Source organism: Humulus lupulus, chromosome 5 (genome assembly GCF_963169125.1).
Source record: "Humulus lupulus chromosome 5, drHumLupu1.1, whole genome shotgun sequence".
Classification (NCBI taxonomy): Eukaryota; Viridiplantae; Streptophyta; class Magnoliopsida; order Rosales; family Cannabaceae; genus Humulus; species Humulus lupulus.
The window spans coordinates 121,225,773-121,250,253 of NC_084797.1; positions in this window are offsets into that span (position 1 = coordinate 121,225,773).

Below are 24,481 nucleotides of genomic sequence, written 5' to 3' on the forward strand. Positions count from 1 at the left end.
CAGACATGCAGGCTCGGTTATAGAGCCAAGATGAACAGATCTGAATTCTGCGGCAGCAGGCTCCATCAGGGATTTTTTCCCCCGCTATGCCACTTGCAGTGGTACCTGTTGTACAGCCAATAGAATCTAGGAATAGATGGGAGTCGTTGTATGAGCGGTTCAGGAAGCAGCAGCCCCCGATTTTTTAGGGAGGACCTGATCCACTGAAGGTTGAACAGTGGATGACTATGATTAATACCATTCTAGACTTTATGAGGGTAGAGGGACATGACAGAGTGGCCTGTGCCACATATATGCTGAGGGAGGGTGCCCGAATCTGGTGGGAGGTGGCATCACAGACCAGAGATGATACTTCCTTGATTTGGGAAGGATTCAAGGACCTATTCAGTCAGAAGTACTATAATGTTGCCATCAGGGCAGCGAAAGTAAATGAGTTCGTGGGGCTGGTTCAGGGCAGCATGACCGTTACAGAATATGCCCTAAAGTTTGACAGACTTGCAAAATTTTCACTAGATCTTGTGCCTACTGATGCAGCTAGGAAGGACAGATTCATTAGAGGGCTTAATGCTATGATAGCCCGAGATGTGAGGATTACAACAGTTCCTGGAGGGACAACTTTTGCCCAGGCTGTGGAGAAGGCTCTTACTGCTGAGGAAGAAGAAAATAAGATTTGGAGAGAGAGTGCAGCAAGGCGGGAGGGCCGCAGGGCGGTGCCTCCATATTCTGGTTCTGGTAAGGCGGAGGCCCCAGTGATTTGAAGAGGAAGACCCTTGATGCTTTGACCATTCCTGGTCCTGATAGGAGAGGTCGGGGTGCTGAGGGTGGCCGTCAGGGAGGTGGTGATGCATGGAGGACTTATCTTGAGTGCACGAGGTGCAGGAGACGCCATCCGGGCGAGTGTCGGGCTAAGGCCTGTTATGTGTGCGGGGTGGTGGGACACCTCAAGAAAGATTTCCCGGAAGGTGGACAGCTTGACTCCAGCTTGAGTGTTCACTTTGACGCAAGCAGAGGCCGAGGCTAGCCCCTCGGTAGTGACATGTCATCTTTCTAGTGCTGGCTCTCCTTTTACTGTATTGATAGACTCTGGTGCTACACATTCGTTTGTTTCTAGTAAGGTGATTGATAGACTGTGTAGACCTATTGAGCATTGTACTTCAGGGTTTGGGACTATTTTGCCTATAGGGGAACTAGTAGTATCAAGGAGGTGGATTAGGGTACTGACAGTGATAGTTGATGGTAGAGAGTTGTCGGTAGATTTGATTGAGCTGAGTATGGAGGACTTTGATATGATTTTGGGTATGGATTGGCTTGTTAGATTTGGAGCTACCATTGACTGCATGAAGAAGATGGTGACTTTTGAGCGAGAGGGCGAGGATCCCTTTGTTTTTGTGGGAGCGGTGCATGGACCCCGCGTACCCAGGATATCAACGCTGAGAGCCAAAGATTTGTTACAAGGAGGGTATATAGGTTTTCTGGCTAGTGTTGTGGATACCACCAGGGTTTCGCTAGTAGGACCAGAAGAGACCATATTGGTGTGCGAGTTCTTGGATGTGTTCCCTGAGGACTTGCTGGGGTTGCCACCACGTAGGGAGATTCAGTTTGTCATTGAGTTGGCGCCAGGGGTAGAGCCAGTGTTGAGGGCATCGTATAGGATGGCACCGGTGGAATTGAAAGAATTGAAGATACAGTTGCAGGAGCTTCTGGATTTGGGGTTTATCAGGCCTAGTTACTCGCCTTGAGGTGCTCCAATTCTATTTGTGAAGAAGAAGGACGAGACTTTGAGAATGTGCATAGACTACAGGGAATTGAACAAGTTGACTATCAAGAATAAGTACCCCTACCAAGGATTGACGACTTGTTCGATCAGCTGCAGGGTAAGACGGTGTTCTCGAAGATTGATATTCGATCTGGTTATCACCAGCTGAGGATCAAGGACGAGGACATACCAAAGATGGCCTTCCGAATGAGGTACGGGCACTATGAGTTTCTGGTCATGTCGTTTGGTTTGACCAATGCCCCAGCAGCCTTCATGGATCTAATGAATAGGGTGTTCAAGGACTTTCTGGATCAGTTCGTTATTGTCTTCATCGACGACATCTTAGTGTACTCAAGTTCACAGGCAGAACATGAGATTCATCTTCGATAGGTTCTTCAGAGGTTGAGGGAGCATTAGTTGTATGCCAAGTTTAAGAAATGTGAATTTTGGTTACCAGAAGTGACATTCCTTGGACATATTTTAGGTGCAAATGGGATTAAGGTGGATCCATCTAAGGTAGAGGCAATTAGGGATTGGTCGAGGCCAAGAAACGCCTCGAAGGTGCGGAGTTTTCTTGGTCTAGCGGGTTATTACAGACAGTTTGTGGAGGGCTTCTCGAAGATAGTTGCACCAATGACATAATTGACACGAAAGAATTTGAAGTTTATTTGGTCAGACAAGTGTGAGGACAGTTTCCAAAAGCTGAAGCGACAACTTATCTCTGCGCCTGTGTTGAGTCTTCCTTCGGGGGAAGGGAAGTTTGTTGTTTATTGCGATGCATCGAGGTTGGGTTTAGGCTGTGTGTTGATGCAGAATGAGAAGGTCATAGCTTATGCATCCCGACAGCTGAAGGAGTATGAGCAGCGGTATCCTACCCATGATTTGGAGCTAGCAGCGGTGGTATTCGCACTGAAGATTTGGCGAAATTATCTGTATGGGGAGAAGTGCGAGGTATACACTGACCACAAGAGTCTGAAGTATTTCTTTACACAGAAGGACCAGAACATGAGACAGAGGCACTGACTAGAGTTGGTGAAAGATTATGATTGTGATATTCTGTACCATCCGGGGAAAGCCAACGTAGTGGCGGATGCATGGAGCTGGAGAGGCCCAGGTCAGTTATACAGTTCCACCCGGATCTCGAGAAAGTTAGCTGATGAGATGGTCAGAGTGAGGATTGAATTGGTAGTGGGCCGGTTGGCCAATATTACTCTGCAGTCGACCCTGCTAGAGCGGATTAAAGAGGGGCAATTGGTAGATGCTCAATTACAGGAGGTTAGAGAGAATGTCTTGGCAGGAGTAGCTAAGGACTATTCTATTTCTAAGGCTGGTTTGCTTCGGTATCAGGGGAGAATTTGTGCTCCAGATGATGAGGGAATCAGACGATAGATATTGGGCGAGTCTCATACGACGCCGTATTCACTTCATCTGGGTACCACGAAGATGTACCAGGATCTGCGGACGTTGTATTGGTGGCCCGGGATGAAGAAGGATGTGGTGGAGTACGTAGCCAGATGCTTAACCTGTCAGCAGGTGAAAGCTGAGCATCAGCGACCAGCAGGGTTGCTTCAGCCTTTGGGTATTCTCGAGTGGAAATGGTAGGATATTACGATGGATTTTGTGGGAGGTTTACCCAGGACGGTAGGGCTTCATGACTTGATGTGGGTGATAGTGGACAGGTACGCCAAGTCAGCCCATTTTCTTCCATTGAAGTCGGCATATACTGTGGATCAGTATGCTGAGTTGTACGTGAGGGAGATCATACGTCTCCATGGGGTTTCTAAGTCTATGGTGTCAGACTGGGATCCTATCTTCACTTCCAAGTTTTGGGGTGGTTTGCAGAAGGCTATGGGAACTCAGTTGAAGTTCAGCATAACCTTTCATCCTTAGACTGATGGACAGTCTGAGAGGACGATTCAGGTGTTGGAAGATATGCTCAGAGCGTGGGTGATCGACTTTGAAGGATCATAGAGTAAGTATCTTCCGTTGATTGAATTTTCATATAATAACAGTTACCAGTCAACAATTAGAGTGGCTCCCTAAGAGATGTTATACGGGAGGAAGTGCAGATCACCCATTCATTGGGATGAGATGGGTGAGCGGAGGTATTTGGGGCTAGATATGGTTCAGAAGACAAGTGAAGCTATAGAGAAGATTCGAGCTAGGATGCTCGCCTCACAGAGCAGACAGAAAAGCTATGTTGATCCCAAGCATAGGGACGTGGAGTTCCAAGTTGGGGACCGCATGTTTCTCCGAGTTTCACCATTGTGAGGGGTGAGGAGGTTTGGTAAGAAGGGCAAGCTAAGCCCTAGATTCATCGAACCTTTTGAGATCCTAGAAATGATTGGTTAGGTGGCTTACAGGTTAGCCTTGCCACCATCGTTGTCAGGAGTTCATGACGTATTCCATGTTTCTATGCTCTGGAAGTATGTCTCAGGTGCGACTCATGTGTTGAGATATGAAGACTTGGAATTGCAGAAAGATTTGGCTTATGAGGAGCAACCGGTCTAGATCATGGATCGGAAAGATAAAGTACTACGGAATAAGACAATTCCTCTTGTTAAAGTGTTTTGGAGGAATAGTAGGGTTGATGAGGCAACCTGGGAGCTTGAGACAGCAATGCGGGATCAGTATCCCGAGTTATTCAGGTAAATTTTGAGGACGAAATTCGGGGATAGTTGTAACGACTCAAATTTACTAATAAGGCTTAAAGGCCTCGATTAGTGTGTCGGGAGGGCATAATTGGATTATATGTGATTTAATGATTTAAACGCATGTTATATGACTATTTGAATATCTGTGATGCATGACTATGTGTATTAGTATGCATGTAGGCCATGATTAGGTTCGAAGGGAATAATTGTAAATTTTGGCCCGTTGAGGGCATAACTGTATATATTTGTGATAAATTGATGAGACCACATTATTATGTTGATATATTTGTAATCTGTGATTCGAGGCGATTCCAGTGAGCGGTTTAGCGAAAAAGTCATGGCAGGGATTTATACCCAGCTCGGGGCAAGCCTGGGGGTATTTCAGGGAATTTAGAGAATATATTGGGGTGAATTTTTACATTGAGGAATATAATTGGTGATTAGTTAAGTGTCGGGAGGTAAGCAGTAGATATTTGAGACACTCAGGGAATTAGCGGGAATTGGGTGAAATGACCAAAACACCCCTAGGTATATTAAAAGGCTTAGGAATTATGGGAGGGTATTGTGGTCATTTGGCTTATAAGGGATAAATGTTATTAGGCTTTATACTTAGTGGATTGTGTAGAAAGGGCTGGAATTTTGAAGGAAAGAAAGGAAAGAAAAGAAAGAAGAGAAGGAAAAAAAAAAGAGAAATTGGGAGTCTATTTCTCTCTCAATCGATTTAAGCTTTCCTTCACCATTTCTTGAGGTCTTTTGTGGTAGAAACTCAGGGAGATTCGGAGCAGGAGCTTGAGGCTAGGGCTCTTGGTCTGGTTTGAGGAGTTGGCAGGGGATACTCATCTTCTAAAGTAAGGTTCAAGGAAGTTTTCAGTTTTTAGTTTTTGGTATTGTCATGGATTTTGAGTTGAGTTATGATGGGGAATTCTAGGGAAATTGAAGCTGAATTTAGAGGAGGTGAAGGCCAAGCTAGTGAGGAGGATAACCTATGCTAAGCTCATCCAATAATGGTAAGGAATTCTAGTTCAAGTTTTGTGGTTTTAATTGTTGTTTTTGCTGAGTTTCTGAGTTTTAGGTCCAGCTATGGTGAATTCTTTGATTAAGAAAGCATGTGATTGAGTTATGTGTGGTTGGGATGCTTGGGATGAGTGAAGGATGTTGGTAGGCTTGTTTTTATGTTTGGTTGAAGTTTGGAAGAGTTTTGGTAAGGTTTGGCTTGGGGAAAATCGAATGAGGAAAGGCAAGATTTGCTGTGCTGTGACTAGCGCTACAGCTCTAGCCATTGGGCATTGTAGCACTTGGCTGAGTGGTCTAGGGCGCCTTAGGCTCTGTTTGTAGCGCTGTAGCGCTCTCCTTAGAGCGCTGTAGCGCTACCCTGTTTCCAGAAAGGGGTTTTTGGGTTATTTTCAAGGGTTTTTGCCCGGGGCCTAAGGGCGTTAACCCTAGTTATCTTATGTTGATTGATTATTGTTGTGGAATGATATACTTGGAATGACGAATACTTGAACAACATGAATTCTTAGATTGTTGAGTACATGCTTATGCGATATGAGTTATCTGATTGTCTATTGAATGGTTGTGCTCTGTTATTGTGTTTTCTTGCTGGGCCTTGGCTCACAGGTGCTACGTGGTGCAGGTAAAGGCAAAAGCAAGTTGGACCAATCCTGAGATGGAGAGCTACGGGGCTGAATGTACATTGTCAGTTGTTCGGCCACCACGGCCGAGGAGTGGAACAGGACGGGATATGCTTAACTGTCTATTTTTCCTTAGATTGGCTGGTCACTGTATCTAAATCTTGAACCTTTTGCAAACAATCTTTAACGTATTACTTTTGGGATCCCATGTAAAAAGGAAGATTGCATATATATATAAGAAATGCACCTTTTGAGATCAAAATCTTTTAACCCTAGTTCAACTATAGTTTCAGTAACACGTTTTGAATTAAGTGACTTGATTAGCAAGTCTTGCACTTTTATAAACACACAGTGTAACGGTCTTGGCTATCCAGGGCGTTATAAAAAAAGTATACAAATTTTTATTAAAATTATAAATGATATTTTGCCCTAATTTTTTTAATACATTTATGACTTACATTATATTAAACATCTTTTATTTATTTTTATGATATTGTTTATTTATTTAAAATTTATATGATAATTAGAAAAATATAATAAAAATAAACACATGTTTTGTGGTAAAAACATAAACACATATTTGAATAAGCATATCCCCAAGTTTAAAACTAAGCAAACGAACATTGCATGTTGCTTCTACCTAGTTTATATATATATATAACGTATAACTTTTTTTCTTTTTTATTAACGTTTATATTTAATGTAACTTTTTTTTCTCCTTCTTGATTTGTTATTTCAGTTCCCTCGTATTACACTTAACCACCTTAATGCTTTTTTAATTAGCTAGTGAGTTGGTATTAACATTTGTAAGATTTCAAGGCTCCCATCATGGAAAGCTTGCAGCCATATAGAGTGCATGTGGGGAAAATACATTTGTTGGCAGTCAAATTTAAAAGTCTCTCATATTTCCACATATTGTAACTTTCTTCCACAATTTTGATTAATTTTATGTTATCCAACATTAGTCGGTGGACCAAATTTATTATTGTGCTTTAATATGTATTTTAATGCTGCATTGATATTAAAATGCACTAACATTCAGTAGATTTATGAAGAAGTTTGAATAGCGAAGGGTTTGACATTGTTTGACCCTTGTTTGGGTTGATCTCGCAAGACCCTTATTATTTGAATCCTCATTTTACTATTTTTGGGTTGTTTATGTGGACCAATCAAGATAAGTCTTTCTAAACTTAAGCTGAGTTACTTTGTCTATAAATAACACCAGAGGGACCAAAAATTAGACCTTAGATTCATTATTCCTCATACTTGTACTTACGGGTGTTCACAAAATACTCAATCCAAACCAATCTTAACGATCCAATCCAATCCGCAAAAATATAGATATATGAACTTGTACGGATTGGGTGCACTTTCACTTGTAAAAGTAAATGATTTAATCCAATCCACATCTATTTATATATATATTTAAAAAATTATAAATATATTCAAAAAAATTAATATTTTAAATATTTATAAATATAAATATTTAAAAAATATATATGATATTTTAAATAATTTTGTTGTGGAAAAGTTATGTACTTGCTTAATATATATATATATATATTGTTGTTGTTGGAATTTTAGCCTTACGGAGCTTGATGTTATGTGTAATTGGAGCTTGTTTATATAGTTATTGGATATTTAAATTTAAAAAGAATATTTTATTTCAATATTTACGTAATTTATTGGTTATGAGAAAAAAGTATACAAATTTTAGTAAAAATTATTAAAAAAAATCTGCACTAAAACAACTGTGGATTGGAATGGATTTGAGTTGTTATGCGGATTGGATTGGATCTAAAATATGAATTCTACACTTAGTGCATATCATATATATTATGAGAAAAATAGTGCGGATGGGATTGGATGAACACCCTTACTTGTACTTTTCTTAAGAGACTTTGAAAGAATCCTCACTGACATACTAGAAAAGGCAAAAAGATCGATTGAATGAAGTGCTGGAAACAATGGAGACCATAAGAGAGGAGAAGGCAGACTTGAAGGAGAAACTAGCCTACTATCATGAGCAAGAGAAAATAAGGAATAAGACCCAATCATTATGGTTGCCGCAATTGTAAGCGCAATCCCACACGTATTTCCAATCTTAAATAGCGGCTCAAGTGAGATTCAACCACTGATTTAGGCACAAACATAACCACCAACCTAGGCGCTAGCCTAACCTCAATCAAACAAGGTTGCATCTAAAGTTGAGATCAATGAAAATCACACTACCAATAAGACATTGGAGAAGATCAATGCATTGTATACCAAACTAAAAAAATGGAAGACAATCATCAAAGGTAGCCTGAAGGTGGAGTTATCTTCTTACTAGAAGAGCAAAATGATGACAAAGGTTTTGAAGAGTATGATCGACTATTGTGCCTAGACTCTAGCTTAGTTGGCTGCGTAAGTTGTAAGGGGTGTTACATAACCCTCATTTCATAGATTGGATAGTGGAAGTAGTTGAACGAATTTGTCACCTTCACCTTGCTAAGATATAAAGACCAAACATGTCTTGTCAATCATATATACCACTTCCAGTAAAAAATCAAAAGAGAAACAAAGAACGAAGTTATCCAGTGTAAGATCTTCACAACAACCTTGTATGAGCCAACCTTTTTATGGTTTAAGCGACTACCCAAGAAGTGAATAAATAGCTTTGAAAGCCTTTTCAAAGATTTCATTAACCAGTACAATATTTTATAGAACCTACAAAAGAAAATAGAGGATATGTACCACCTAGATGAGAACAAATGATAATTCCCACGACTGTATCTTAACATATTTATGGAGATCGTCAATGTTGTGTAAAATTATTTTTACACAAGTGTACATAGTCAACAACATGAAATATCATAGCATGTACCAAATATCGTCTTCATGGGAACTGCGTTAGTTATGAATTGTAAAATCAACAACTAACAACTTGGTAAAACAACACACATTAAATAAAAATTGATTTTGAATTAAAAGCTAGGTAAATGCTAGATTAAATAAATGGCTAATGTTATGAATGCAAACTAAAAAATAAATGGCAAGGATAATAATGATGATATGGTAAGCTAGAATAATTGATTCCCCCTAATATATAAAAGCTGGGAACAATGCTCCATTAATGCTATGACAAACAAATAGTTTATTAATCAAGAACTCTAATTAATTACATAAGTATCCATCGAAATCATTATGGGGTCATCTTTCTAATTAAACTAACATGGGTCAATGCCAATCTAACTTCAAGAATATGTATTCAAGCATCAATTCCACTAATATTATGCAAGGAAAAGATATATGTCTATATCATTACAAAATTGAAATCAAAGAAATTAATCTTGCACCATTATTCAAGTTCTATGTCGATTAATTATAACATTTTCAGCATTAATAATTAACTCAATTTCCCACTAATGGTGATCAAGCACTAGCAAGCATTAAACAAAAGAAAAACATGAATGAATAAACATCAATTTGTATCTTTGACATCATAAGCAAAGTACTAAAAACCACATAATAGGTTTCTTTAATTATCATAGACATTAAAGGTTTAGTTCATAACTACAAACTCAAAAACACCCATAACAATTTCAACCATTGTTCAAAAATGTATATAAAGAAATTAAATAAATACTAATAGAAATGGGGTGTCCCCAAGTGGTCCTTCTCCTTCCCTCTTCTTGAATCTACTTCTTCTCTAGCCATGATTGCTTCGTTTTCAAAAATGGGTTTGTAACTTCACACAATTGCTGCCTTTTCTCTATTTTGTCTCTACACCAAAAAGCCAAAAAGGGTAAAGAAGATGGTAAAATTAGGGTTGCCTCCTCCCCAACGTAGGCCTCCTTTTTCTATTCCCTCTTTTGTATTTTTGTGGACCACCAAAGTTAATAAGGCCCAAATGACCATTAATTCCATGTAAATTTTAATTCAAAAATAGCAATATTGATTGCTGAGGTGGTGCTTCTCATTTGTGAAATATCTTGTTGTTGTCTGGTCAAAATGATGTAGGATTGCTACAACATACTGGGCTTTCTCCTTCCTAAAAATTGCCTACACTACTCCCAAAACTCCAAGCTTGAATTTCCATCGACCTATAAATATGAGTTCCACACTTTTGATTCTTCTTCAAGCAAATTGTCAACACTTGATAATACAAACCCACATTAACAAATTAACATAAAAACAATTCAAATAACTATAAAACATTATTTTCTTGATCAAAACATAAGCTTAAAAGTGGTGAAATAACTCTAAATCCTAGAGTTATTACTCAACCAAATCCACAAGGTTGACCATGTAGTGGCTTCAAAATTATTTGTGAAATGGCTTACATCTGGATCAATGTTGCATGAAAGGTTCATCAAAAATCCACCATTCGACATGAGCGATGTTCTATCTCATTCAGAAGGATTATGTAGGGTCTCCGAGGTTTGGGAGAAGGTGTGGATAAGAATGGTGGTAGTTTCCACACCACCTCCAACATAACCTACATAGAAGAAGAAAGAAACGAAGCGAAATCGAGCTGCCTCGACCCTAAAATAGTTGGAAAGAAGACCTAGGGCGAGTGTCAATTCTGAATGAATTAAGTACATCGTTCCAACTGGCATTAACTATTGAAAGAATAAAGATAAGAAAATCTGGAGGCAACTATACAAGATGACAATGCCCATGGAGTCCAGGAATAGGGATAAGTACTACATGTTCCATAAGGATATGGGTCGTACCACATTAAAGTGTCACAATTTGGATAATCAGATGCAGGTGATGATGCAAATAGTATCGTTAGCCAAATACATTAAGAAGTCCAGTGCAAAAAAGAATAAGAATCCATTTTTTGAAAGTAGGATGGTTGGGGACCATAGGAAATAATACGCTAAAGTTGCTTTCGACAATTCATATATCGGCAGAACCAACCATTGTGCACATAAATAAGACTAGAGAAAGAAGTGCATGGAATAAAGGGTTATGAGATATCGAGCCCAGAAGCATAAGGTGAATTATATCTCCCTAATGGATAAATATTTACCTAGAACACCAATAATATTTATTGAAGCAGGCCTTTTTGAAGGTGGACTTACTGTATGAAGACCCTTTGGTGGTCAAATTGCAAGTCACCATCTGCTATTTGGCTTGAGTCCTCCTAGATGGTGGAAGCGGGAATGAGATATTATTCTTGGATGCTTACCAAAACATGGGTCTTGCCCTAAAATTGATGAGGCCATCGACTATCCCAATGCTAACATTCCACAACAACGAAGGAGTTGTGCAATTAACGGTTGTGGTTGCAGACAGGGCTCTTGAGATAGATTTTTTGGTGGTAGATGCTTTATCTAGATATAATGCAATAATGGGTCGTGGATGGATGCACAAAATGTAGGAAGTGGTATCTATTTTTTGCACCGAGTGATGCACAACCAATCGTTGGATGGAAGGTGATATTTAAGGGTTCAAAGTTCAAGCAAAGAAATATTGTGCAATCCTGAATCAAAGTCATTCTGCCCAAAAGTAGGTCAATGAATTAGATTGTAAGTGTAGAATGATTGTATTAACAAAAAATTAAAGAAATGAATGATGAAATTGAATTTATGCAAATCTTATACACTATTGAGACATTGATTACTTTCAAATGTTGATTTTATGCGAAGTTGATTGATTGCCATTAACTCTACATCATTAAAAGCGTGAGAACATGTGTGCAATATTGTGGTGATATTTGTAGAACTATGCTTTTTAGGAAGTTTGTGAATTGATAACATACGATGGGAATTTTTTCAAAAGAAAATATTATAAGTTCTACTCAATATGGTGTTAATAAAATTTAACAAAAAAGATCGAAAATTCTGTTCAAAATGATGTCCACAAAATTTAATGAAGAAGATCAAAATTATGTTCAAAATGATGTCAACTTAACTTGACGAAGAAGATAAAATTTTTGGTTCAAGATGTTGTCAACAGAACTTGATGAAAAAGAAATTTTTTTCAATATGATGTTACCAAGACCTAAAGAAGAAGATTGTAAGTTATGTTTAGTATGACATTAACATCCCCTAAAGAAGAAGATTGAAATAAATGTTTAAAATGATGTCCACAAAACCTAATAAAGTAGATTGTAGGTTTTGTTCACTACAATGCTAACAGAACCTAATAAAGAAGATCATAAGCTTTGTAATAATAAAATCTTAAAGAATGATGTCGTAAGTTCGGTATGTGTTGATATTAACTGAACTTAATGCAGAAGACGATGGATCCTAAAGAAAACATCGTGAATTCTGATTCACTGTGATATCAATATACATTAGTTTTGTTCATAATTATGTTTATTAGAACTTGTTTCAAGGATGTTAATTATGAAATTACGAGATAAAATTCGCAAAGAAAGTTAGAAGTTACTCGCAGTTACGTGATTCGTTAAAAGAATAAGGAAAACAGTTTGGAAGAGTATTTTGAAGTAATATACATGTGATGCATTTATAGGACATCCTTTGTTTTGGAGATTATAAGTTCGTTTAAGTTGTAGAAATTGTTATCAAATAAGTTAGTAAATTATGAAGAGCGAAGATGTTCGTAATTTTTCCATTGACATTAGAAAATTCCAAAGGAGAATCAGAATGATCAAAAGTTGACAAGAGATATATTAGAAGTTTTTACAAGATTTTTTTTAAACAAGATACTCTAAATAAGAAGGTTGTTACAAAATTATTACAATTATTTAAAAGTAAAAATTATAAGACAGAATTAAGTGTTGGGGGTGGGAGGATTCTCTAAGTTGTGGACACTTTCTTCATTAGTTGCTTCTGAAGATTATGTGATTTGGTACACTTGCACTCTGATTAGGGTTGAGAAGATTTGTTACTTGATAAAGGTTTGAAGAATCATTTGGGGCATCACCAGTACCACTAAGCATGAGATTGTCGTAAGCTTTGTTTGTAGACAGTCTAAGGGAGGTGACTTCATCTTCTGTGGATGATTTCTCTACTAGGAACTTGAAGTTTGGAAGGTCGAAAAAATATGGTTGTAGAAGAGTTAGCTAATGGTTCGTCATCTTCCTATGGTGGATCACTGAAAGAAGATGTTGGTTCACCAAATAATGCAAGCGAAGTGCTTCCAATTATTCGGATTTGAGGACTATTTGGTCATTCTTCAGGATGCCTTTAACTCCCCATGTTTCTTGTTCAGTTTCTATGAGCTTCTGAATTGATACAAAGGGTGGAATGTCTAGGGAAGTATAAAGTTTCTTATGGTAGTTGACATAAGCCTCTTCACGGGATACCATTTTAGTGTTAGGAGCCATTGAAGAAAAGATTGAGATGAGATTATGGTTCAGAGATTTAAGGATTGGATGAAAAAGAAAGTGATTGCAGAAGAAGTTCACAAATTTTGGGTAAGTAGTGAAATTGAAATTTAGGAAGACCCTTTTTAAAAGGAGAAGTGACTAAGAGTGGGATTCAAAATTGGGAATCATGAGATTACAAGGGGAAATGGATTTGGATCTTTTCAAAATATATTAAATTTTGGAAGAGTGATTTTCTCCTTGAATGACACGTGAAAGCTTCGAATCAAAGAATAAATGGCAACTGTGTAGATCAGATTCATCGTTGTGTTTTAATCAGTTACCACTATTAAACTGGGAAAGTGTTATAAGGTTACTGTAATAAGATTTTTTCACATTTTGAAAAGAGAAAAAATAAGATTAAAGATTCAACATAAAAATCTATTCTTAAACTTTATTTTTTTTATTTTAATTTTGAAATGCATGTCAATTTTTAATTCTATTACTGACCCATTGAAAATAAGAGCTAGAAATAGAAAACAAAATAAATAAATAAATAAATAAAAGAACAAGAGAGAGGAAAGAAGAGATAAAAATGAAAATAAAAATGTGGAAGAAGAAGAAGATAGAGAAAAAGAACATAGTAAAAATAATTATATTAATGTTGTGTTCAACTAGTTATCCTATTTATAATCAATTCAATTATTTATGTACTGAGTTGTATCAAAAAGATTGTGAACTTAAATATATATAATTAATACAAAAAATATTTAAGGTTTGTTTTAGGTTTTAGATAATGGTTATGAAAAATTATAGCACAAGTACTGAAATTTTGGGTCATGATGACGATGATTGTTGACATTGAAAAGCACAAGAACTGAGTTTATAATGTCTCCACAAATTTTCAGTAATATATGTAGGGTAAATCTGTGGTGCGGGCGTACGGAACGCCCGCACCCATGCGACTTTTTTTTCTACTATTGATGTTGAATCAAGTGCTTCAATACATGTGACACCATAGACCATATCGTGGGCATATTTACAACATATAATTGCTTTAATTTTTTTTTATGTTTTTTTAGTCATATATTCTTTAATAAAGACATTCCTTTTGTTGTAGTAGAATTAGGTCTTTTTTCTTAAAATTTTTAGGTTTTTAGTTGGAGTTTTTGGGGCTTTCTCTATAGAGTGAAGGTTAAAGTGAAACTTCAACACAGAGGAGTCATCTTTTTCCTTTTTTTGAAGCAATACACAATGTTTCTTTTTCAAGGAAGAGGAGCTTGTAGAGAAATAGAACATCTTGTGAGTTTTTTTTCTGTTTATTTTTTAATATATTTTTTGGGTTGACTTTATTTTTCGTACGAGTTTGGGATTGTTATAGAGGAAACAATGGGTGTTTGAAGTGAGAACACCATATTCTGCATATATCTCTCTATGTCAAGACAAAAATGAAATAACACTCCACGAAAATCTTTTGATTTATTTTTTATTCGTACCAAACCCCAGCACACATATAGAATGTAGGAATATATATAGAAGTTATTACTCAACAAAGAAAAATATTTTCTGCTTAATATGATTATTAATCAAATAAAAAGTTATTCTATGTAGAAATCCTCATGTGTAACGCCCTACTTCCTTAGAGTCGTTACTAACTGAGTTTAAAAATGTGCATTTGACTCGCTATTCGAGGTTTAAAGTCAAAAGTGTAATTAAATCATAAACAGAGTTATAAACTTTGAAAAATAATTCCATTTACTGAAAATCATAAAGTATTTGACACTTGGGATCCCAAAATACTGTTTAGATATATTTACAACATATAAGTACAAACCAAGTTGACTAGACGACAAAATCTAGGTTTCAGTACAACCATCTCCCAAAATCCACTGGCTATGGTAGCTAGGCAGGCCAAACATGTACGTACCGCTTCACGCTCTCCGTAATCATGGTTGGTCGATTTTCCCCTTGCCCTTACCTGCACCACAGAGCCCCCGTGAGCCGAATCCCAGCAAGAAAACCCTCACAAGCAGAAACATATGCATAACAAATACTTAGCATATAGACAGGCCATCAATAGGCTAAACACATACGGCCATGCCGTCCCAGGCGCTTTACCAGGCCCTGGGTTTGTGGTCCACACCATGAGGATATCCCAAGTATCCTTTAGGGTCTCACCCTTGCAAATCGCACTCCAAGTGCTCAACGCTGCTCCCGGCCCCTTGCCGCACTCGGCCTTGCACTCAACGTGCCTAACGCCGTTCCCGGCCCCTTGCCGTTCCCAGCCCCTGCCGACCTCGGCCTGCGCTGTTCCCAGCTCTTGCCGAACATTTACATAATTGCATTCATAGCATAATAAAACATATGCTGAAGATTAAAAAATTCAATCAAAGGGCTACACCCTACAATTCAAACATATTGGGCTCTGCCCTGCATACAAGCTCTATGGGAACAGTGGTTTTCTTACCTGCGTCCCGAGCTTTCCGAGCACCGATATCCCGAGCACAGTCCCCTAACTTGAGAATCGTCGAAACCCTAGTCACAACGCATTAACAATATTCATCCATCAAGTTATAATCCATTAAATATCTTTGAGCCATAACTCTAATTTCCGGGACCTTGAATTCTATCAATCCGGGTGATAAAATCCATCCCGAGCCTTAACCTTTGGGTTCCCAAGCCTAAACACACTTAAAATCATAAAATGGCACTCAGAGTCATGGCTGTATGAGGCCATGCCACAGCCTGCCCCCAAACCCGAGAGCAAACCCAAAACAGGGCAGGCGCGCCGCGGCCCTAGCTAGGGCATGCCGCGGCCCGCCCTTCTTCATGGCCACCCAAATGCTTCGGAGGGCCGCGGCTCAGCAAGAACAATGCCGCGGCCCGACCCTTCGAACCCAGAAAAATCCTCCATTTTCTCTTCTAAAACCCAGCCAATCATCCATAAAAATCAACTTAACAATCCAAACATTAATCACAGAAACCTTAAAACAATTTCAGCAGCAAAACCTAACAAGAACTTAAGCCAAAAACCTCATCAAACCCAAAATCAATCCTTCACCAGCAGAAACTTCAAGCTAAATCCTTGTAATTTAAAGCTTACCCTTGCTAAACTTAGTCTCTCAATTTGCTCCCTAAGCCTCAAGCTTCTAGCTCCAAAGATTTCCCAGCTTCACTACCTAGTCCTTAGCTTGATTTCATCAAGAATTCTCCCAAGCTTCAGATGAAGAGAAAGAAGATAAGACAACTTCAAGAGAGAGGGAAAGAAAGAGTCTGTTTCTTAATTTTTCTAAAGACTTCCTAGGTTTCATTTTATTTAACTTAAGCTTTACGGTTACCTCAAGGCTCGGGGTACCAAAACGTCCCCGAGGGCAAAATGGTAAATTTCCCCAATATTCCCTCCTAGACATTCTAACCTCAAATATATCTCCAAATATTTATTTCCATAACCCCATAATACATCTAATTCCCAAAATACCCCTCAACTCGCCCTGAGTCGGATTCTCAACCCCGTTGTGACTTTCTGGCTAACCGCTCCCCAGGATTGTCTCGGATCGTGCCGCACAGATAAATCACATACATATCGCATTTATCACATTTATACCCTCAACGGGCTAAAATCACAGACATACCCCTAATATCCAAACAGGACCTACATGCATATTTAATTCAACTAAACATGCATCTCTATCACATATTCACATTAATTCACATATTAACATATTAAATCATTTATTGCCCTCCAGGCAAGCTAATCAAGGGCCTAAACCCTATTAGCAAATTTAGGTCGTTGCAACTATCCCCTCCTTATAGATATTTCATCCTCGAAATTACTTGAACAATTCGGGATACCGCTCCCTCTTCTCTGATTCAAGTTCCCACGTCACCTCCTCAACCTTGCTGTTCCTCCACAGCACCTTCACCAAGGCGATGGTCTTGCTCTGCAAGACTTTATCTTTCCGATCAAGAACCTGAACCGGCTTCTCCTCATAGGACAAATCCTGATCTAGCTCTAGATTCTCATAGCTTAGAACGTGCGTCGAATCTGACACTTACTTTCGGAGCATGGACACATGAAAAACATCATGAACCCCTGATAAAGCTGGAGGCATCGCTAGTCTGTAAGCTACCTCTCCAACCCATTCTAGAATCTCGAAGGGGCCAACAAACCTAGGGCTCAGCTTGCCCCGAACACCAAACTGTTTCACTCCCCTCAAAGGTTAAACCCTAAGAAACACATGATCACCAACCTGAAATTCCACGCTCCTGCGTTTTAGGTCTGAATAACTCTTCTGATGACTTTGGGAGGCGAGCATTCGCGCTCTAATCTTCTCAATCACCACGTTGGTCCTCTAAACCATTTCTGGACCCAGATACCTCCTCTTACCTCTCTCATCCCAATGAATAGGTGATGTACACTTCCTTCCATAAATCATCTCATACGGAGCCACTCCGACAGTCGCCTGATAACTGTTGTTGTACGAGAACTCGATCAAAGGGAGATACTTACTCCATGATCCCCCAAAATCTAGCACACAGGCTCGCAACATGTCCTCCAATATCTGAATCATCCTCTCATACTTTCCATCTGTCTGAGGGTGATAAGTAGTACTAAACCGTACTGTGTGCCCATAGCCTTCTGCAGACTCTCCCAAAATTTGGAAGTGAAGGTGGGGTCCCTGTCAGATACAATCGACCTCGGAGCCCCATGAAGTCGAATAATCTCCTTCACATATAACTCAGCATACTGCTCCACAGTATATGTAATGCCCTGGATAGCCAAGACCGTTACACTGTGTGTTTATAAAGTGCTAGACTTGCTAATCAAGTCGTTTAATTAAAAACGTGTTATTGAAACTACAAAGGAACTAGGGTTAAAATGTTTTGGTCTCAAAAGTCACATTTTCATAAAGAAACATTTCCTGTTTACACGGGATCCCAAAAATGTTAAGTTTGAAACTGTTTACAAAAGATTCAAGGACTAAATACAGTTTTAGCCATATTAAGGCAAAACAGACAAATAAGCAATCTCTGTCCTGATCCACTCCTCGGCCATGGCGACCGAATAGCTGGCTATGTACATTCCACCCCGCAGCCCTCCATCTCAGGATTGGTCCAACTTGCCTTTACCTTTACCTGCACCACGTAGCACCCGTGAGCCAAGGCCCAGCAAGAAAACACAACAACAAAGCATAAGCAATCAACAGACAAATCAATATCTCATACTGCATTACATATTCTTAACCATATCAACATACAGAATAGTCAAGTATTCAGCATACTAAACATATCAATTTATAGCATACACCAAATCACATATGATAACTAGGGTTAGCGCCCTCAGGCCGCACCCTCCGTTATCCCACTGACTCCGGACCGCTTAAACCGGGCTCAGTGAATATTAAGCTGTCCTCGACTACCAGTGGCCAAGCCGCGCCCTGTGCGCAAATATTATGTACGGCACCCTTAGGCTGCTATCACATGTCCCATGGCATAATACCATCATTGACATAATACAAATATTGGGAGCACTTAGTCCCATCACAAACATATAACCGGGTGCAGTTTTCTTACCTTTCGATTCGCTAGCTTTGATCACTTGACTCCTTGAGCACGATCCCTCTCGAACCCTAGCGCTCACCTAAACACAACCATAGGTCAAAGTCATCACCAAACCTCAAGTCCAAAACCTAGCCTCGGGACCATTCCCGAGCCCCCAGGAAGTCCTAGTTCCACCAAACAAGGTGGTGGAATCGAACCCCGAACCCTTGGTCAAAAGCCCTTGGAAATATCCCTAAAATCCCTTTCTGGAAACAGGGCAGCACTACAGCGCTCATAGGAGGGCGCTACAAGCAGAACCAAAATCCCCCAGAAAGCATGGCCTAGTGCTACACGCCCAAAGGCTACTGTTGTAGCGCTAGTCACAGACAGCCGACCTCCCAATTTTCCTTCCTGCGATTTCCTCGAACCAAACTTAACCAAAACTTCACTAAACTCAAAAAACAAGCTTATTAACACACTCCACTCATCCCAAGCATCCCAAATACTCAAAACCCAAGCACATGCATCCCTAATCTCAAAATTCACCATAGCCACTTCTAGACTTCAAAACTCAGCAGAAACCAGTCAAAACATCAAAGTTAAAAGCTCAGAATTATACCTTTGATGGGAATTCAACCTCAAGTTGCCTCTAGACCTCCATTGCTTGCTCTTCCTCAACCCTTGGCTCTAACTTCCCTAGAATTCCCCATCAACACAGCTTAGGTACCTTAGTTAATAACCAAAACTGAAGAAACTACAAGGTCTTACCTCAAGTAAATGGCCTATCCTTGCTAAACCCTTGCCAAATCTTCAAGCCTAGCTCAGGATTTCTGTTGCTCAGCCTAACCCAGTTCCCCTCTGAGTTTTGCTCCAAGATAACACCCAGAAATGATGAAGGAGATCACCAACCAACTCCTAAGAAAACAACTCTATTTTCTCCCTTTTCTTTTTCTTCTTTTTCCTTCTTTTCTTTCTTTCCACAACCTTCTACCCTTTTTCTACAATTCCCACTAAGTATAAAGCTTAACTTATTTATCTCTGAGAAACCAATTGACCAAAATGCCCTCCCTATTAATTCTAAACCCTTTAATCCACTTAGGGCATTTTAGTCATTTTACCCAATTCCCGCTAATTCCTCGAGTGTCTCTAATATTTTCCCGCTTACTTCCCAATACCTAATTAATCACCAATAATATTCCTCGATGTCAAAATAGACTCCAACATACTCACTAAATTCCCATTTATACCCCCAGGCTCACCCCGAGCCGGGTATAAATCCCCCCCATGAATTTTCCGCTAAACCGCTCAGTAGGATCGTCTCGAGTCACAGATCACAGATATATCCACATAATAATGTGGTCTCAACAATTATCACATATATGTACACAATTATGCCCATAATGGCCAAAATTACGATTATGCCCTTCTAACCTAATCAGAGCCTACATGCATACTAATACACATACTCATGCATCTCAAATATTCAAATAGTCATATAACATGCTTTAAATCATAATCATTCATTTTACTCATTAAAGTCACACATAATTCCCATTATGCCCTCCAGACACACTAATCAAGGCCCTTAAGCCTTATTAGCGAATTTTGGTCGTTATAGTATAAGTCGTCCTAACAGGCAAAAAGAGGGCTGACTTGGTATACCTATCCACAATCACCCACAGCGAGTCATGATGTCCCACAATCCTCAGCAAACAACAATGAAGTCCATGGTGATATCTTCCCACTTCCATTCTGAAATCCCTAGAGGCTGCAGCAACCCCACTGGCCTCTGATGCTCAGCCTTGACCTACTGACAAGTTAAGCACTTGGCCACATAATCCACCACATCCCTCTTCATGCCTGACCACCAATACAAAACTCTCAAATCCTGGTACATCTTTGTTGTACCCGGGTGCAAAGAATAGGGAGTGGTATGCGATTCATCTAAGATCTCCCGCCAGATATCAGAATCCATCAGAACGCAGATCCGACCCTTGTACTTCAGTAATCCCATCTCTGAAATAGAAAAGTCCTTAGTCGCTCTAACTAAGACATTCACTCTGTGACCTCTCAACTGGGAATCTTTCCCCTGCGCCTCCTTGATCCGCTCAAGGAGTGTAGACTGAAGAGTGATGTTGGCCAACTGACCAACCACCAACTCTATACCTGCTCTAGTCATCTCCTCAGCTAGCTTATCAGATATCTGTCTCGAGCTAAACAACTGTCATGGGCCTTTCCAACTCAATGCATCAACCACCATGTTAGCCTTCCCAGGATGGTATAGGATATCATAATCGTAATCCTTAACCAACTCCAGCCACTGCCTCTGGCGCATATTCAGGTCCTTCTGAGTAAAGAAATACTTCAGGCTCTTATGGTCGGTGCATATCTCGCACTTCTCACCATAGAGATAATGTCTCCAAATCTTAAGTGCGAACACCACCGCTACCAACTCCAAATCATGCGTGGGATATCTCTGCTCATACTCCTTTAACTGTCTCGATGCATAGGTTATCACCTTACCAGCTTGCATCAACACGCATCCCAAACCCTGTTTGGAAGCATCACAATAAACCACAAATTTCTCACTATCTGTCAGCAGTCTCAACACTGGCGTGATGATCAGTCACCGCTTCAACTCCTTGAAACTGTTCTCACATCTATCCGTCCAGACATACCTTGTCTTCTTCTTTGTCAGTTCTGTCAAAGGCGTAGCTATTCTGGAGAACCCCTCTACGAACCACCGATAATACCCCGCTAAACCCAAAAAGCTTCTCAGTCTAGGCCAATCTTTGACCGCCTCAATCTTATTCGGGTCAACCAGAATCCCCTCCTTACTGATGATATGGCCCAGAAATGTAACTTGTGGTAACCAGAACTCACACTTACTGAACTTAGCATATAACTTATGCTCCCTCAACCGCTGTAGAACCAACCACAGATGCTGCTCATGCTCTGTCTCTGACTGAGAATACACCAAGATGTTGTCAATGAACACAATCACAAACTTATCCAAATAATCCTTGAAAACCCTATTCATCATGTCCATAAAGGCTGCTAGGGCATTGGTTAATCCAAAGGACATAACCAGGAATTCATAGTGTCCATACCTCGTTCGGAAAGCGGTCTTTGGTATGTCCTCCTCTTTAATCCTTAATTGATGGTAACCTGATCGGAGGTCTATCTTGGAAAACACTGTTCTTCCCTGTAACTGATCAAATAAATCATCGATCCTAGGCAGTGCATACTTGTTCTTAATGGTTAACTTATTCAGATCCCTGTAATCAATACACATCCTAAGAGATCCATCTTTCTTCTTTACAAACAACACTGAAGCACCCCATGGCGAGAAACTCGGTCTAATGAACCCCAAATCAAGTAACTCTTGCAACTGAATCTTCAACTCCTTTAACTCCGCTGGAGCCATTCTGTAAGGTGTCCTAGATACTGGCTCCGCTTCTGGTACCAACTCTATAACAATGTCAATCTCTCCCTGCGGCGGCAACCCTGGCAAATCTGCCGGAAACAAATCCGGAAACTCACACACCAATCTAGTCTCACCCAGTCCAACTGACACCACCCTAGAGGTATCCACAACGCTAGCTAGGAATCCCATGCAACCTTCCTACATCAGGTCTCTAGCCTTAAATGTTGAAATCATTGGTACTCGCAGTCCATTAACTGTCCCAACAAACACAAAGGGTACCTCCCCTTCCGGTTCAAAAGTCACCATTCTACGCTTGGAGTCAATCGTTGCCCCATACTTCGATAACCAATCCATCCCTAGAATCATATCAAAGTCGTCCATCTTTAACTCAATCAAATCAATAGACGATTCCCTACCATCTATCTCTACTGGCAATGCTCTAATCCATTTCCTAGAGACTACTAGTTCTTCTGTTGGCAACAAAGTCTGGAATCCCCTAGCATACACACCATTAGGTCTACAAAGCTGGTCTATCACTCTAGCAGATACAAATGAATGGGTAGCCCCCGAATAAAACAATGTAGTGTACAAAGAACCAGCACTAGAGATCTGACCTATCACAACTGAGGGACTAACCTCCGCCTCAGTCTGAGTCAAAGTAAATACCCTGGCAGGAGCAAGACTGTCGCTCTGCTTCAGCTCCTCTTTCTTGACTTGAGGGCAATCCATCTTCAAATGACTGGCACTCCCACAGACAAAGCAGGCCCTGATCCTGCACTCACCCTGATGTCGACGTCTGCACTGTGGACACACTAGGAAACTCCTCCAGTTGTCACTTCCACCCTGACGACCAGTAGAAACACCCCGTGCCCTCCTATCTGAACTGGGAGGAACAAAGGAATCTGGGGCCTTCCTCTTCTTCTCACTAGAGCTACCACCCCGACTGGATCCAATAAAAGCAGGCACTGTCCTCCTGGCATCGTGCCTAACAATGCTTTCCTTCCAGATTTGATCCTCGGCCCCCTCAGCTGTAAGGGCCTTGTCTACAACCTGAGCGTAAGTAGAAGTCTCTGGATCCAAGGTAATCTTCACATCATGGGCAATCATAACATTCAATCCCCGTATGAACCTGGCCCTTCTTACCGCATCAGTCGACACTAAATCTGGCACAAACTTCACCAATCTATGAAATCTCAAAGCATACTCAGTCACGGTCAACCGATTCTGAGTTAGGTTGATGAACTCGTCATCCTTCGCAGCTCGAACTACCACACTGTAATACTTCTCGTTAAATAAGTTTATGAATTCTTCCCAAGTCATAACTGTTACGTTCCTTCTCTGAACTAGCACGTCCCACCATATGCGGGCATCCTCTCTGAACATGTAGCTAGCACAAGCTACCCTCTCATTTCCCTGAACCCTCATAAAATCCAAAATTGAGGAAATCATATTTATCCACTGCTCTGCACGCAGTGGGTCTGATCTACCTTCAAAGGTGGGAGGATATTGTTTCCTAAACCTCTCATACAAAGGTTCCCACTTATTCTCCATAACAGATTGAACCGGCACTGGCGCTACAACCTGCTGAACTGGCAACCCAGTGACCTGAGGTGAGGCCTGCTGCCTCAATTGTCGAAGCTCTTCCTCTGTTCACTGCAGTCTTGCTTCCATCTCGGCAAACATCTCTTGCAAATTTTGTGGGGCAGGTAGAGGGTCCTGACCCTGGTTGTCATCCCCGACCCTACTGCCGCAGAGTCTAGATGATTGTCGAGGCATCTCAACAAATATGCCTGCAACCAACGACGCTGCTCATCAGGCATGATAACAACATCCAAAACCACCTCCCAAACACATCAGCCATCCACAAACAGTAATTCACATAACATACAGATAGCATATAACACACAATGGGCCATGCCCTGGCATCATGCATATGTTACTCATTCATCATGCTCTATATAAAATAAGCAGGCAAACAGGGCATTCAAACACATATTCAAGCATATTAGTCAATCATACCAACCAAACCTGAGTCGTGCTTGTCACTGACAGCGAGCGTACATGTTCGGTCAATCTCCAGAACCATAAACCTTGGCTCGCTCTGATACTAAGTTGTAACGCCCTACTTCCTTAGAGTCGTTACTAAGTGAGTTTAAAAATGTGCATTTAACCCGCTAATCGAGGTTTAAAGTCAAAAGTGTAATTAAA